The sequence below is a fragment of the Pinus tabuliformis genome, chromosome 1_1 (assembly GCF_031772625.1).
Source record: "Pinus tabuliformis cultivar Carrire ecotype Pingquan chromosome 1_1, CPIR1, whole genome shotgun sequence".
NCBI classification, from domain to species: Eukaryota; Viridiplantae; Streptophyta; class Pinopsida; order Pinales; family Pinaceae; genus Pinus; species Pinus tabuliformis.
The window spans coordinates 103,903,981-103,921,695 of NC_142297.1; positions in this window are offsets into that span (position 1 = coordinate 103,903,981).

Consider the following 17,715-nt stretch of genomic DNA (forward strand, 5'->3'; position numbering starts at 1 on the left):
CATTCTGCTAAGATCTGATCCGGAATAAAAACTTTCACTAAACATTGTCGACGTCTCCATTCATGAATGTGATCTAAAATATAAGTGGACTTTGACTGTTTTAATGAAGTTAATAATTTTGTTCCATTGTCATATCTGACAGGAAACTAAAAATGAGTTAAGAACGAAGTGTCTAGCTGACTAAAATTATAAAAAGTGGCTCGCGGTAATTCAATGTACCACTTGGCCGCAAGACCAATTAGAGTGCGTTGAAAAAGACATAAATGAATTGAATAATCTGAAATGGAGTTAGATGCACACCAGAGGTGATAAGTCATCACATGGTTCGACGGATCCTCTCCCGATTTACCTTCAAACTTTGGGATGTCACTGGGCAACTTATTCGGCATTGGCGGCCAAAACGGAAGATAATTAATCAGATCGTTCGTAAGGCGCGACAAGTCAAGCAAGTCCAAACTTGCAATGAACGGTAACTGATGATTAGGGTCTTGAAAACCCTGTGTCATGAGACTAGCCCCAGGAGGAGGATATCCAGGATAACTAGGAATTGGAATTGTATTTGGGATATTATATCCTCCCGGAAAACCAGGATTAACCGGACCATACTGGGGTTGTTGAGGTTGCTGATAAGTATATCTAGGGTACGGTTGATACTGATAGACTAGGTTCTGCGCAGCAGGACCAAATTGGTATTGTCCCTGGTACGGTTGATAAGTAAATTGAGGTTGACTTGTGACAACCGTACTTGGACCAGGTTGTCCTATAGGCATTTGAATCGAAGTTTGAATTGTAGGTCCAGACTGAGGTAAATATGCTTGAGGAGTTGATACAGGAACAGTAGAAATTGGAGCTGCCGATACTCCAGAAGTAGGTGGGGTAGATGGAACAGATGTTGCAGCAGTCACATCAGTCGTTTGAGGCGGAGTTCGAGGTGAACTAGGCCCAGGTTGAGAAACTACAGAAGGTGCAGAAGTTTGAATAGTAGGCTGGACAGGTTGTTGGGTTGAAACAAAAACCAAGGTTTGTCCAGATTGAGATGAGGACTGCACATTCGGTTGCAAGATCTGTTGAGATTGAGATGGATCCCACACTACGTTCATTCCGGGGTATGGACCCATAGAAGGTTGAACATATTGAGGACCATAACCGGGTTGAGGGTAGGGTTGATAATTCAAAGGTACATTTCCAGCTCCTTGGACAAATGATTGACCTGAAGGTGGTTGGAAACCTTGGGTTGGGTACTAACCTTGAGGTTGATAACCTTGAGGCACGTACTGAAACTGGGGTTGACCTTGAGGTACATATTGATACTGGGGTTGACCTTGAGGTACATACTGAGTCTGGGGTTGACCCTGAGGAATGTATTGTCCCAAAGGTATGTACTGTCCTTGAGGTTGCCCCCCAGGCGATAATTGGGTACCTTGAGGTTGCCCCCCAGGCGATAATTGAGGACCTTGAGGTTGCCCCCCAGGCGGTAACTGACTACCTTGAGGTTGCGGATTTGGAATGGTACCTGACATCATAAGAATATCTTCTACACTCAACGACTTAGTTTCGTTATTACCAGTTAATAACCCTTGTTCAACAGGTTGAGGAGATGCTCCCGAAAAAGTACCAGTAAGTGACTGATTCCCAGAGGGAACAGAAGGACCACCATATAAAAATGTTTCTGGGGATTGAGAAAACATGGATGACTGTCTCGACATATTCAAAGGAGGATAATAACCTCTAGGTGTTGGATGAAAAGGAATGTGAGGTGGTGAAAAACTTAGTCCCGGGTTTTCCAAAAAATTGATCAATAAAAGATACCAAGCATCCCTCCTAGGTGGACTGTAAAAGATCGATTCACGCTCCCTAAGTTCTATAGCTGGTTGATTTTTAGGGATAGATATACCTTCTTCTGGAGTAACAAGTTCTTCAATAGCAATAAGTCTAGAAGGAAGATTTTGGGTAATGATTCTTTCTACCCTGGGTGAACCAGGACCACAGGAAGTTGGAGAGGAAAATCCTGATGATGGAGTAGCAGCAGGTTCAGTTTTAGGTTCCTCGGCTAACTCACTAGTAGAAGAAAAACTACCAGTAACTTCAGAAAATGAAATAGGTTCAATAATATACTCTGGTGCTTGAACTTGATAATCAAGATGTACAACTAAAGAAGATTCTCCTTCTTCGGGTGACCCAACTCTACTGTCACTAGGAGTTACAAGGGCTCGTAGCCCTTCAAGCTAGCTTGGTGAAAACTCAGGAGGTTGGCCCCGAAGTCTACGAGACTGCCTCAGTAATTCAGCCACGATTAAATATTTTAATTACTTCACACGAAAACAAAGAAAAATCTCAATGAAAACCACCTAAAGTCTCTAAAGAACCAAACAATTTTGAATCACACGCCTAAAGAATCTAGGAGGTCAAACCACACACAAACAGTAACTTTCCGTACCAAAAACACTAGTTGGTGATGAAATCCAACGTCTCAGAATTCAATACAGAAATGGCGGTTGGAATAGTTACCCTGACAACCTGCTTAATGAAACAGACTGGCACAAGTTTCTCCACTAAACTATCTCGAGTGAAGAGAACCCCCTAGAGAGTCCAAGTGAGTCTAGTCAATGTCTGCTCCATGTACAGTGGGATCTTCCCTCCACCGTCACCTTAGGAAAGAATCCTATAGAATATGGTCACTATGGTTACCAACGGAAACAAATATACCTGGGGGCACAGTCTGTGATCCGATATACACGCAAGGGCAGAGTAGCAAAGATAAATCCCCTTGAAGGCTCCTTGACATAATCCAAGGTTTACCAACAAGTGACCCCAGGCTCCTCGACAATGGTTAATCCGAAGTTTACAGTTTTTAATACGTGTATATCTGCTATTGTTCCCAATGAGGAAGGATTGATTACCCCACTGGTTCGGATATGACCTCATGCTTGAATCCTTTAAGAGGAGCTTCCCAGAGCATAAATGTAACAATTGGAATTTATCTCCTACCACAAGATACAGCTACTTGTTTGTTTTACTATCTTGGAGAGCTAATTACTCCCTACTCCAAGATACTAGCCTAAACTATGTTGGTGATAAAGAGCCCTAGAAATAAAAAGATTGCTAGATTAATTTTACTTTAAGTGTTATTTTTATTGGTTTTTTCTTAAGTCAAAAGGTGCAGAGATTAAACTTTATGATGTGAAGACTCGACTCCAAAACACTAAAAATGCACCTAAAGATGATAAACAACCCTTTTTCTTCAATGAATTTCTAGCTAAAGAAAGAGTGGAGCATGCAAATGCTTGAAAAAACAAATCTTTCCTTAACAAACAAATGAAAAGAAGAACTTTTTGTCTTTTTCAATAAACTGAAAAACGAGACTACTAATTATGTTCACGAAAATTATCCCTTTCTTTTCAACACTCAAATGCTATAGAAAACAAATTTTTCAAAACATATTTTTTTTCTTTTAAAATTTCTAGAACACACTAAAAACTATTAAAAAAAAATCTAATCTTGAGATCTATAAATTCTAAAAATATAATTGAAGTAAAATCTTACAAAGTTTCTTTTCAAGGATGTTTTACTTAGTTATCAGCAAACTAAGGACTAACTTGTTCAAAATAACAAATTAATCAAAAAACAACTAGCTTTTGTTTTCTTTTTTAAAAATGAAATCCAAAACTTTCAACACAAGTTCTTTCAAAGCTTCGCAAAGAGAAAAATGAGATGTATTCCTCACCAAAGGCAGATTTTACAAATCGGTCAGACTCATAAAGAAGACTAGCAAAAACCAGGGTGATATGAGGTCTCTAAGGCTTCTAAGCTCTGAGTTACTACAAAGACCAAACGAAAATCAAGCCAGGCACACAAAACTTCTAGAAATTCACCTAAAACCTAAATGCAATTGGAATTTACCTACAAAAAGTTTCTAACAAGACATGTGCAGATCTGGGCAGAGGCTAAAACACATAAACAAATTCTAAGCTTAACTGAATGAAAAGATTTTAAGTTTTTCAAAAATTTGACAGGGTCTGCAAGCTCCCAGTATGACCAGGTGTGGTACCGCTCTATGTAGTAAAGCGACAGTGCAGGGATGTCCGCACTCTGTTACAACCAGAGTGTACAGTCCTCTTCCAAAAGCGTGAAAAACAAAAAATAATTCAAAATCTAAGGAAACTACCCAATCCCACACACATCAAGAAAAAACCAGAAACAGAGAAAAAGTTTCTCAAGTCAAAGTAATAGCAAAGGCAAAAAACCAAAATTCAAGTCCCCAGCGGAGTCGCCATTTTGTCGAGCAGATAAATCGTTCTTACGGACAAGACCGATCTCCCTAGTATCTAATGATATCTAGCGATTTATAAATAAAATCAAAGATATGTTTCAGACCCTACCTCAAGTCCAGTGCTAGTTTGTGGAAGCCACGCTCCGTTTGTCCAAATGAGCTCCCTTTTAAAGAACCTGCAAACACAAATAGGCACACATCAAATAACACATGCATAGCCAACATAATAAACCATATTCATCATGATGATCAAGGAATTCATGAAATAAACCATAGGAGACAATTTATTGAGAAAAATGAATCTGATTGTATTAACTTTAAACAAAGAAGAACTTTACAACCTTGGTGCCTTGATGTTGTACAAGCTCCTCCCAGGGTCTAGCAAGAATCTCCTATACTTTGACAAGTTTCACTCTCTTCCCAATGAAGCCAAAAGGTATGTAATCTCTCCTCTCAAGCTCAACTAGGAAGTCTCAATTCCAACAGCATTTACCCTAAAAAATATTCAGCTTTCAACCTCTCTAGCAACCAGCCCAATGCCTCAATTTATAGTGCAGAGGAAGGAAGTTACCAGGTCCACCTTCAAAGGGATAGAGTCCTCCTTCAAAGGGATAAGCTCCTCTCATCAAGGGGTTAGCTCCTTTAGTTATGGGATGCATGAACCACCTAGAAGCGAACTTGCCACCTCAAGATTCCTTCTACAAGCGTCCAGAATTAATCCAAAGTGAGTTTTTAATAATAAACTTGTGCCTTTTTTTACTTTTACAAGGGTCTGCACCCACTCCTTTAGAGACAGAGCGGGCAGGTCCACAGGTAACATGACCAAGGGGTGTAGGACCGCAAGTAATGCTAAGAGAAAGTACGGAACCAGAGTTTTAGAGATTTTAAAAGACTTTCTCTCATTTTTAAGGCTTGACATGAAGAGCTGAGGTTTGAGACTTGCAAAGGAGGACAATATAAGTGGTGATAGACTCACACGGACTGCAGAAAGTCATGGTGACAATATTTTGTGTAACAGTAGGATAGAGGTTAAAAATAGGACAATTTAGCCTACCAACATCCTCCCATCCCTATTTTGTTGTGTCCTCACACAACCTTTACTTGCTACAAAAAAACCAAAACAAGGGAGCCTTCTTTCAGTCCTGTATTTGTATGCTAATTCCTACTTTCACTATCTTCCTCTACTTTCCTTGAGCCTTCTTGAGTCGTTTGGTCACCTTTTTGAGATGATCATAGCACTTTGATGCTCGAAATTTCCATATATTCACTTGGCGTTTTTGCTCCACTTCTCCTTCTAGCTCTGTGTTCTTCTATTTCTTCACTATACCTTGTACTTTCAAACTCTGAATCAGTACCTCCAGCCCATAGATAGGTTGGTTAAGTTCTTATATCTAACTTTTCAGGTGGAGAGCGGGGTCTTCCTTAACAAATTATTCTTGTGGAAGAGTTTTCTCGACAGTTGACTCCAGACCAGTGGCGACATTATCGAGGTCAATACCACCCTAGTCATTAACTTCTTTAATTTCAATATCATGAAGGGTTTCAGTACCCTGTACTTCAACATCCATTGGATCCTCTATCAGGCCTTTACCTACACTTATACTAGGTGTCAATGTCATTTTCTTTTTCTTCATTTTTCCAAGCAAAATCGATAAGGGTGTGATGTCTTCTCCATCAATATCCCCCTTGTTAATCATTGTATGGACCACCACATCCACAAGCACTGTAAGGTTGTCTATGGGTGGTGAAGGAGGTGGGGAGTCATCCAAATTGATTGGAGAAGTCGATTGAATGTGGTCTTCCTTCAAGGAGGCAGTCCTCTTGATCGAGCTTCGAGTCCTCCTTTTTGATGTGGACAGGGTTTCAACGACAAGCTCTCGCTCCTCTGCCCACATTAACTCTTCTCTATCTTTAGTCTTGGTAGGGCATAGGGTTAGGGTTTCATGCTCCCCTTATTTATTTCACTCTTATTTCTAGAGGATTTCCCTGCACCTCTTTTTTATAACTCATTCAAAATGACTTATGATGAGCCTCAGTATTGCAACAAGAATGCTGCAACTCCCAATGCTACCGACTTTAATTATAAACCTAGGGTTTGTAAAAACTTAAGAGGTATTGACACTATATGTGTAGCATACAATGTGTCATTCCTTTGTTTTCATGATGTAATGGAGTGCATGTACTAAAGTCAAATCCTAAACTAATTGCAGAAAATGAAATGTTTGAAACGAGACCTTAACCTATTGAAAGAAAGAAAGTACAAGGAAAGAGACTGAAATCAAATGCTAAAACACACCATTTTCTAACTAATTTATAAGAGGCTTTGCTTCAAAATAATTTTAATTTAACATGTATGCAACCCTACTATCATAAGCATGCAGGTTCAAACCATCAAACCTTCTACTTTTGTGCATGTAAATGAATAAAATAAATCTGTTTTTCTTTTTTTCTTTTTTCATGTGAGAGTGTGAAAGCTAATATATTTTGGTGATGTGGTAGGTGGCTTGGAGATGATGGTGGATGGTTGGAAGGCTTGGGAGACCCTTAGGTGACCTTGTGTGGCTTCCTGGAAAATTTCCCTCAATTCGGCCTCAAAACAGGCCACTACAGGAAAACCTAAGAGATGTACTAAAAACCTACAGGATTCCTTGTATTTCTACAAGATACAGCGGAGAGAAAAAAGATGGGTGTTGGAGGTGATGGAGGTGGTTGGTGGATGGAATGGAGTGAGAAAATGCTTAGTATCACTCAAAACTCAAAACCAAGGTTGGGAGATGGATGGATTTGCTCAAAACGCTTGGAGAAGTTTCCTTGTGAAATGATGAAATTGGTGAGGCTTTTATGACCAAGAAAATCAAATCCAAATTCGATGGGAAAATTTTTGTTATTAACTAGGATGTCTTAGGTCCACATTCCAAGTGGAATCACTCAAAAATACCTCTGTTAACCCATGCTAAAAAGTAGAAAAACATTACTAGTCAAAAATCTAGAAATTCGAGAACTAGTGAGCTAGTAAATCTAAACAATTCCTAACCAAATAAAGTGAAAATGCAATGGGGTAATTTTTGTTATGAACTAGATTTTTTTTGTGATCTAATGCAAGTGTAATAAATTCAATTGAATCTCATTAGCATGCTCTAAAAAATAGAATAAATTTATTGTTCTTTGTCAAAAAGGAGGTCCAACAATCTAGATTTGGGAATAACAAGACTAATCCAAGCAACTCAATGATTACTATGAACTTCCAAAGATTTTCCAAGGATGAAATAATGCTTGTGATCCTACAAAAGATCTTACATCCACCATTTAACTCAATCCTAAAACAAGAAATCATTAATACTAAATGAAGAAATAGAAAGAAACAAAAACAAAATATGCATGTGAATAAGAAGTGAAAAGAAGGAAAGAAAGTGATACAAAAGGGCTCTGAGGTTCTTGGGATGGCCAAGCCCAAGAAAACTCAGAGACCTATGGAGGAGAACAAGATTTAGAAGTTGAACATGACACCAATATTCATTATTTTCATCAATAGAATTACATCCCTGCAAGAAAATACAATGAAGCTGCAAAAATACGAGTTCTCTCCACAAGAATAGTAATGAAAATCTCCCCGAGAGGCAAATTCAACTTGGTACTTATACAAAATGATTAGGAATAATTCCCCATGAATGGAGGAATCTTTCCCCACCAAAATCCCTTGATTAGTGGATCTGGTCCCTTGATTAGTGGAACACATTCCTAGATTTTCTCAATCATTGGAGTTCCACAATCTATGCCATAATTCCATAATATCTTGTTGATTTATTATTTATTATTGATCCTCCTGTAGTAGGGAACAAGTCCCTAAATTATATCCTCCTCCAAATCTTCATAATCTGCCCAATATTCTCATAATATTCCACAAAAATAAATAATATTAGGCACAAATATCCAATTATTCATAAACCTTCATAATGAATATATTAAAGTTAAAAATAAATTATCTAATGCAGAAAGAGAGGTTTGATGTGCTAAAGGATGGTCATAGACCTTAATTTATGTTTTAATTTAGAGTCATGGACCTTAATTTATGTCTAATTTAGAGGCCCATCGTTGCTCATCCTTTGATAAACTTAGTGACCTCATTGTGCCTCATCCATGGCCTTGGTGGCCTCTCTCTTGTGCATTAAGAATATTGGCTGCAAGTTCTGCAAGGAAAAGCCCAAAAGGATATTTGTGCAAAGAGAAAACATTGTTTCTTGAGACCATTAGCTTTCTTTCTTGCCCTTATTCAAGATGAGTGCTTGAATATTTTTTAGTTTGGCAAGGTCTTCCACACCCTTATCAACCTTTTTCTACCTTGTTATGCCATTTGGACACCTCTAACACCTTCAAAATGCATTTAGATGAGAACTAGGACTTCATGTAGTAATTCCCGTCAAAACTATAGGAAACCCTGTTAAAACTACAGGAAACTATTTTTTGGCATAAATGATAGTCTGAGCCTAGGACAAGCCCTCAACTTGACTCCCATGCATTCCTCTCATTTCTATAACATCTTTTAGGCCTTTGGACAAAAGCTAGAAAGGGATTAGATACCTCTTGGAAATCCTCTTTTCATCATTGCATTTTGAGTTCTGTTTTGATGGTGGATGCCTCATTTCTTTTTGTTGCCTTCTTCTTCTCTCTTGTGGGTTAGATGATTGCCTAATGGCCTTGGAGTTCTCTGTTTTGATTAGGTCTCTATTAAGCCATTTCTTCCTTCCTCTAGCAACATTATGCCTTCCTATAGTAGTCATTCTTCTTCTTTCAGGGTCTTTTAACTGTATGGGAATGATGAGAAATGATGAAGAGGGATTGGATGATGATGCTAGGGCTCAAAGGGAGTAGTGTAGGTTTGTGAAAATGGAGAGGATGCTCTATTTGTTTTTTTTCAAGAATGAAACGGGATGGATGAATGATGAATAGATATTGAATATGAAGTTGATGGACGGCTTGGAGTGTTGTGGCGACTTGGCCTTTGCAAAAATTTCTTCTTTTAACTGTTGTCCTCATTCCTTGAAATCATCACCCTTCATAATTTGACTTTTCAACATTGCATGAGTGAAAGAGTGAGCTGCAATTAACTAGTTGAAGGAGGCTGAGACTACTAACCCATCCTTAGCTTATAAAACCTCATCTCTCATGCATTGACAATAAATTTTTAACTATAATATGCTCAAGAGAAGAGGTCAGGAATATTGTATACTTGTAACTACTTGATGGTTGTTGGAGAGACATGCATGTTGTTGTTGAGTTGATTTTGATGTGCAGGTGTTGGATGGTGATGCTGATGATCCTGATGCTACTGCTAAGCTCCAGAGGAGCTTCTTTGACCTCTAGATCTCCATGTTGAAGTTGATTGCATATCTCTGGCTACTTCATCATCATATCCCCTCAAATTTTCAAAGAAACCCATCCAATTGTGCCTTGTGAATATCTCTAGTACGGGAGGGTGTTGATGAATCCTCACTTTGTTGATGGGTTCCCCCTATTATTTTTCTCTCATGGATGGAATTTTTTATATGTCTGATACCAAATTTAAAAATTATGTGCATACAATTCCCTTATGCTGCAATCAATTTCAACAACCTAGAAGGGTTTTTTTATGTTCCTTTCACTTGGAAAAATGTGGGGAAATGTAGAGCCTACCTCCTTAACATTTCTTGATGAAGCCAACCTTAGTTTTTCCTTTTAAAATTTCTCACTGTCAATCCTGTAGGTGTTGTTCTGTATCCTATACGATCTCAAATAGGATCCTGTAGGTTTATAGGAAAACCTTTTGTTTTGTCCATGTCTCCGAAACAATAGAATGGATTCACCTGAAACTTTCTGAGCATGTTTCCATCATCATTATGTACCTCCCCATAAAAATAATTTGGTCAATGGATGCACGGATCTCGAGAAAAACTAAAAATATCTGAAGGTGATGGAGGCCAATTTCTTGGAAACCGTGCAATGGAGTTTGCTGAAATTGCGTGGGCATGTAACCATCATCCATATGCATCTCCCATCAAAAGTGTTTTAAATGGATGCACGGATATCGAGAAAATGAAAAAATGGTTGTAGGTTATGGATGTTGATGTCTAAAAACTTTGCACTGGAATTTTCTGAAATTGCTTGCGAATGTCACCATCATCCATATGAATCTCCCCCTGAAACAACTTGGCAAATGGACGCATGGTTTTCAAGTTATGGTAAAAACAATTTTTTTCTCTATGTATTTTTGTATCGTGTAGTAAAACAGAGCATCCTGTAGTTTTTTAGGACAACAAGTAAATTGAATGGTAGAAGCTTGAGAATGATGGGTGGATGGTGGAAGTAGATGAGGGTGATGTATTGGCATGGCATTGGCCTTATTGGAGAATTTGAGCAAAGGAGGAGAAAGTCAAATTTTGACTTCTTTTGACTAGGCTTGACCAATTTTCCTTTTGGTACCGACTTGTTCTTGTTGCTAGCAGATGTTGGAGAGTACATGCATTCATGAAAGATATGCATGGAGCAAGGATTTCTTTTATTTATTTATTTTCTCTTTTTTTCTCTTTTTTTCTTCTAGGCCAAATAGCCGCCTCAATGAGGTTTTCAACTAGTAGATTTGCCTAGGCACCTCAAAGGAGGTTTTCACCTAGGACCTTTTCTTTTTTCTCTTTTTTTTTTTTTTTCCCAACCCATTGACCACATCATGGATGTTTTCAATCAATGAACCAATTTCAGGTGCCTCGAAGGAGGTTTTCACCTGAGATTTTTATTTTTTCTCTTTTTTCATCATTTTTTTTTTCTTATACCCTACCCTACTTGAAAAACAAAATCACTTTTAGGTATAAGAATACTTCTAATGGAGCCATGTGCACATCAATATGACAGACAAAATTATGTGGAGGCTTGAAATGTATGCTTTGACATGTACTTGGATTTGAGTGATCAAATTCTTTGACTTTGATGATATCAAACAAAATTGAAGAAGAGAGTATTGCTGCAATGTAGTGACTATCTGGAACCATATTTCAATAAAGTTGGGATGCCTCTAGTCCACTTGCTGATTTGGATCATCTTGGATGTCTTCTTCAACCATGACCTTTAGTTGTTCCTCTTTTTGATGATTGATCTCTTGAATACATGGAGGATTTGATAGTAACCATGAGGGGGCTCTCTCAATCTCTGATTTTATTGTCTGCTCTTCATCAAGTGCAGCCCATGATTCTTTGATCTCCTCTTCCAAATATTCTTTCTTTGCAAGTTGTCCCTCAATGGCATCAAGAGAATCACTTTTTTGTAATAATCTTCTTGAGCTATGGTGAATACCATTGAGCTCAAGAGGAGATGTTTGGAGGTGTTGTACCTCAACATTGTAAGTGGAATGAGCTACTTCAATGTGTGGATTTGGAAATGGTGGTACAAGTAGTTGAGTGCACTACAAGAAAAAATTTCATTGGTGAGGATCATGCATGTGACGGACCTTTAAGGTCCTTCACTAATGTCGCATATGGTGATGATGTTTAAAAAAGCGTTGTTGTAAGTGTATATAGTGATTGTCCTTTAAGGTTCGTCACCAAATCCATTTTCAATGACACTTTTGGTGAGGGTCGTTAAAGGCCCATCACTAATTCTCTCTTTGGTGACACTTTTGGTGAGGGTCGTTAAAGGCCCATCACTAATTCTCTCTTTTGTGACACTTCTAGTGACTATATTTTATTGACTGTCACCAATGATATTTTTGGTTACTTTTGGTGACAGTCAATAAATGTTCATCACCATTGATCATTCCAATGAGTTTTTGATGATGCTTCATGCCTATGACAGACCTTTAATGTCCATCACCAATGTCTTATATGGTGATAGTGTTTAAAAAATCATTGTTATAAGTGTATATAGTGATGGTCCTTTAAGGTTTGTCACCAAAGCCATTTTCAATGACACTTTTGGTGAGGGTCGTTAAAGGCATGTCACTAATTATCTCTTTGGTGACACTTTTGGTGAGGGTCGTTAAAGCCCATCACTAATTCTCTCTTTGGTGACACTTCTAGTGACAATCTTTTATTGGCCTTCACCAGTGCTCTTTTTGGTTATTTTTGGTGACGGTCAAAAAATATTCGTCATCATTGATCATTCCAATGAGTTTTTGATGACGATATGTACCTGTTACTATATTTTTTGTCAAAAGATAACAATTTAAGACCATTGTTGTGGAGTATTTTTCATTATGTGTCCAAGGTCATAGTGGTTATAATAGTCAGTGAATTTGTTAAGAAGTAATTAGTGTGTATCATTTCCATCAAGTCATAAGAATATGAGTTTTCCTATCAGCAAAGATATAAAGGAGCAAGGTAGCATTACTTTTGTGATGGATCTTAGATTTTTTCGGTGTAGTGTAGTGCTTAGAAGAAGCAAAAGGTCTTAATCAACATGAAACATGAATTCATTAAACAAGAATGAAAGTAACACACAATGATTTTTCCATCAAAACATAGCTTAATGCAAAGAATTTTGTTTATAAACTGTAAGGAAAACCATTGAAGAATTGATGAATGGGAAGATAAGATGAATATCTTTCATATAAATCTATAATAGAGAAAAAATAACATCACAAACTTACTGCACATGAATTCCTAGATAATAGTTGCAAAGTGTGTCCTTTGATTTCCAAAAATGTCCAAGTACAAGCTACAATAGTTCTCTCCTCTGAAATCCAACCCATTCTATGACTGATAAACTAATACATAAAGACAAAACAACATCTCTCCACCCTTAGGGGTCGAATCCATGACTCTAGGAACTGTTCCATGAGGTGTTCTAACCAAACCCTAATATTTAGGGAAGTTAAAAACAACTTATACAATTAACTTTGACTCTAACCTCTCTCATAAATGAGGTCAAATTTACATCAAAACAGCTTACAAAGACTAACCACCCATTATTTATAATTATTTTTACCCCTTACATTCATCCACTTCACCCTTTTGACTTTTACCAAAGTCAAACTAGGAATTACAAAAAATTACGCAGTGAAAATTTTACATAAATATCAGAAATTTCTAAGTGTGCAGCGCGCTATTGGAGGCCATTTTTGAGTGTGTTTCTAAAATCCAAATCCAGATCTAAAGCCTTTTTTGAAAATCTGGGAGAGGTTGGATGTCGTTAGTGTATTTGTGCACTCAAAATGTGTAGAAATTCTCACTGTAGATTAACTTGATAATGTAATATAACTAAAGCAATATACTTTAATCTACTTCTACAATCAAACTTGTGGAAATTAATAGATTTGAGCAAGATCAAGAATAACACATATAACTAGAAGCAGAATCAATTCAAATGAAACACAGAAGAATACTCAGGGGAAAGCCTCAGCTAGAAACCCCACTATTTGTATTATCATACAAGGTGGAAATACATAGGAATCATATAAAGCCTTAGCTCTCATAGCTAGCCAGCTCTCAGTACAATCTTCACAGATGAAGGTGGAAATACATAGAGATTATACAAAGCCTTAGCTCTCATAGCTAGCCAGCTCTCAATACAATACTCACAGATGCTCACAGGAAATCAAGGCTTCTCACAAGCCTTCTCCTCTGCCCTCCAAGCCTCCTATTTCCTTGCGCAGTTTCTCCTGGGTGATCCTTCTATTACCAAGTGGAAGACTCTCAACCAAGTGGAACACTGATATCTCACACTGATCTCACACCCTGTCAGAACTTCGCAATCCTCAAGGAACCTCTGCCTTGATTACATGGATGAGTTTCCTTTATAGGAAAACACATGCAAATGATAGTAACCTGTCCTTGATATTTAGCTTAACTAGGTCTTTATCTGAATAGACATGCATGAGTTATTCATGAGAGAATCTTCAATTATCTGGAGTACACTAGTTTGATGCATGCATGCATGCATTAACAGACTGAACTCACAATTAGTTCCTCAAACAATTTGGAACTAATTTAACTTAACTTAACTCAGTTAACTGAGATAACTAATTACAACTCAATTATAACTCATCCTTATCTCCTTAATTAAGGGATAACTTCCTTAATTTAAGGGATAACTAATGCATGACTTCTCCAAGACTTCTAGCTTGAATTTCCCCAACTAATTAACTCAAGATGAATTAACTAATTATTTTTCAAGAAGCTGGTGAGACTAAATTCGAATTTTAATTCACAATTTAAATTCAAGGACAAATTAAAATTGGAATATACTAGATGTTATTTTTAGCATTTCTTGTTGCTATTTTCAACACTCCCTCTCAACAAGAAACGAATTCAACTCGATCCTGATCCTGAACCTTTGGAATGTTCTACATGCAACATTTCTCTCTAGTGTTGCTACTCCAGCAACTTCAAAAAAAAAAAAAAAAACATCCAACCTAAATTAGAATGATGCCTCTGTCATCAAAGTCTTTGACTGTTATTGCCTCTATCGATTGAAAGCTTTGCACCTATATTCTCTTCAGTATTTGACTGCTCTAGCCTCTGTCGCTTTGATCTCTGACTGCATCAATCCCACTGATTCCTCCTGCTACTATGTACTTTGGGCTCCCGTAGCAACGTACGATCCATGACATAAAACCTCTAAATGGACCCTGTGCAATTTCAGCCTTCTTGGGACTATCACTTCACATCGCCCCACCTCACACCTGGAGGTATGGTTTCATGTGATCCCTCTGCCCACTTGGCTCAAAATTTCCCCCTACTAGAGGTCTCTGCATGAATGGATGCCTCCACTCAATCTCCTCTCGGCTTCTCTAGTTGTGGCTGCTCCACAACTTCCTAAAGCTACTTCACCAATTGTGGTTCCTCCACAACTGTCTGAGACTTCTTCTGTGGATGCATGTTGAGAGATAATTTACTCTCCCTCTCAACCACCAAATCTCTGACATTTTCCTTGCTCCTCAATGCTTTGCATGCATCTTGAGCCTCAAGAGAATATAGGTTCTTGACTCGTGAACCGATATGTTTCACCTGTCTTGTGGTGATGTGTCTAAGGAAAATATTTCCCTTACTAAAAAACACATCATAGCCACGGTCTTCCAATACCATGACTAATACCAAGTTCTTCTTCAGTCCAAGCACATAATTCACATCTGTCAAGGTGATAGGAGCTCCATGCTCCCTCTGAAAAGCAACTGTGCCCACTCCTGAAACACTATACCTTTCGTCATCACCCATCTCTATGTGAATCTTGAGGTATTTCTCCTCCAAGGCACTGAATAAACTTTTATCACTGGTCATGTGGAATGAGGCTCCACTGACAAGAAACCAACCAAAACCCTTCATCGATGACACCATGAACACAATGAGGGTAAATTCGATTTCGAACTGAGAGGATAATGCCTCACCTTCAGATCCTTCCAAGGATCCCTTCTTGGACTTCTTTGATGGGAAATTAATCGCATAATGTCCCATCTCGTGACAATTAAAGCATCTCACTTTAGACTTGTCAACCTTATTCTCTCCATGAGAAGAATTTGATTCGAAATGGGATGCCTTCCCCTTCCCTTTCCTTGCCTTACCTGCTAAGGCCAAATTTTCTTCATCATCATCCTTGGATGAAGAACCATCTTGAGTGCTCCTCCTGATCTTCTCCTCCATGAGATCTAACCATAGTCGTTCCCAATCTGGCAGTTTCTCCCTTCCATTCACAGATTCCTGGTAGCTATTCCATATCTTTGGAAGGCCAAGGAGAGCAAGGCTCACCGTATCATCATCAACAATAGTTATTCCCACACTACCAAGCTCATCTCTGTAGGGGGTGAGCTTGTTCAGATATGTGGAAATAGTATCGCCCGTCTCCATCTTGATTCTTCGAAGCTTATCCTTGAGTGCCAATTTCCTCTGGTCAATATTGTTTTGGTAGAGGTCCTTCAATGTCTTCCACATTAAATATGGAGTATCCTTCCCATGGAGACTCGAGAAAATATGGTCTCAAACTCCCTCAAGTATGATTCGTCTCGCCCTCGCCACACACTTCTTCCACTCAACTAACTCTTATGCATTAGTTGAAGCTGTCTTTTGGATTTCTTGATCAATGAAATCCTTCAAACCATTATCTTCTAATACAACCTCCATGCGATCTTTCCATGCTATGTAATTCGAGCTGCCATCCAGGGCATACTCGAGTCTCAAGCCATAGAACGCCATTGATCAACCTAAAGTATGAGCTGAATTCGATTTGCACCTACAACCCCAAACTTCAAACTTTGAATTCTCTTCTCAGTATACTGTTTATTGCTTTGATGACCTTTGCTCTGATACCATGTAGAAATTCTCACTATAGATTAACCTAATAATGCAATATAACTAAAGAAATATACTTTAATCTACTTCTACATTCAAACTTTCAGAATATTAATAGATTTAAGCAAGATCAAGCATAACACATATAACCATAAACAAAACCAATGCACATGAAAAACAGAAGAATACTCAAGGGAAAGCCTCAGCTAAAAACCCCACTATTTGTATTATCATACAAGGTGGAAATACATAGGAATCATACAAAGCCTTAGCCCTCATAGCTAGCTAGCTCTCAGTACAATCCTCACAGATGAAGGTGGAAATATATAGAGATTATACAAAGCCTTCGCTTTCACAGCTAACCAGCTCTCAGTACAATACTCACAAATTCTCACAGGCAATCAAGGCTTCTCACAAGCCTTCACCTCTGCCCTCCAAGCCTCCTATTGCCTTGTGCAGTTTCTCCTGGGTGATCCTCCTATTACCAAGTGGAAGACTCTCAACCAAGTGGAACGCTGATCTCTCACACTGATCTCACACCCTGTCAGAACTGCACAATCCTCAAGGAACCTATGCCTTGACTGCATGGATGAGTTTCCTTTATAGGAAAACACATGCAACTGATAGTACCCTATCCTTGATATTTAGCTCAACTGGGTCTTTCTCTAAATAGACATGCATGAGTTATTCATGAGAGAATATTCAATTATCTGGAGTACACTAGTTTGATGCATGCATGCATTAATTGACTGAACTCACAATTAGTTCCTCAAATAGTTTGAAACTAATTTAACTGAGCTAACTAATTACAACTCAATTATAACTCATCCTTATCTCCTTAATCAAGGGATAACTTCCTTAATTTAAGGGATAATTGTTGCATGACTTCACCAAGACTTCTAGCTTGAATTTCTCCAACTAATTAACACAAGATGAATTAATTAATTATCTTTCAAGCAGCTGGTGAGACTAAATTCGAATTTTAATTCACAATTTCAATTCAAGGACAAATTAGAATTGGAATATACTGGATGCTATTTTTAGCATTTCTTGCTACTATTTTCAACAAAATGACCCATTTTTGGCTAAGGTATGGCCATTCTCCCAAGGTGTCTCCTGGTGCGCAATGAAATGGAAAAAGAGGGGCAAAAAGGTGATTTTTGGCCTCGTTTTTGCAAATTTCCCAAAAACTGAACCCTA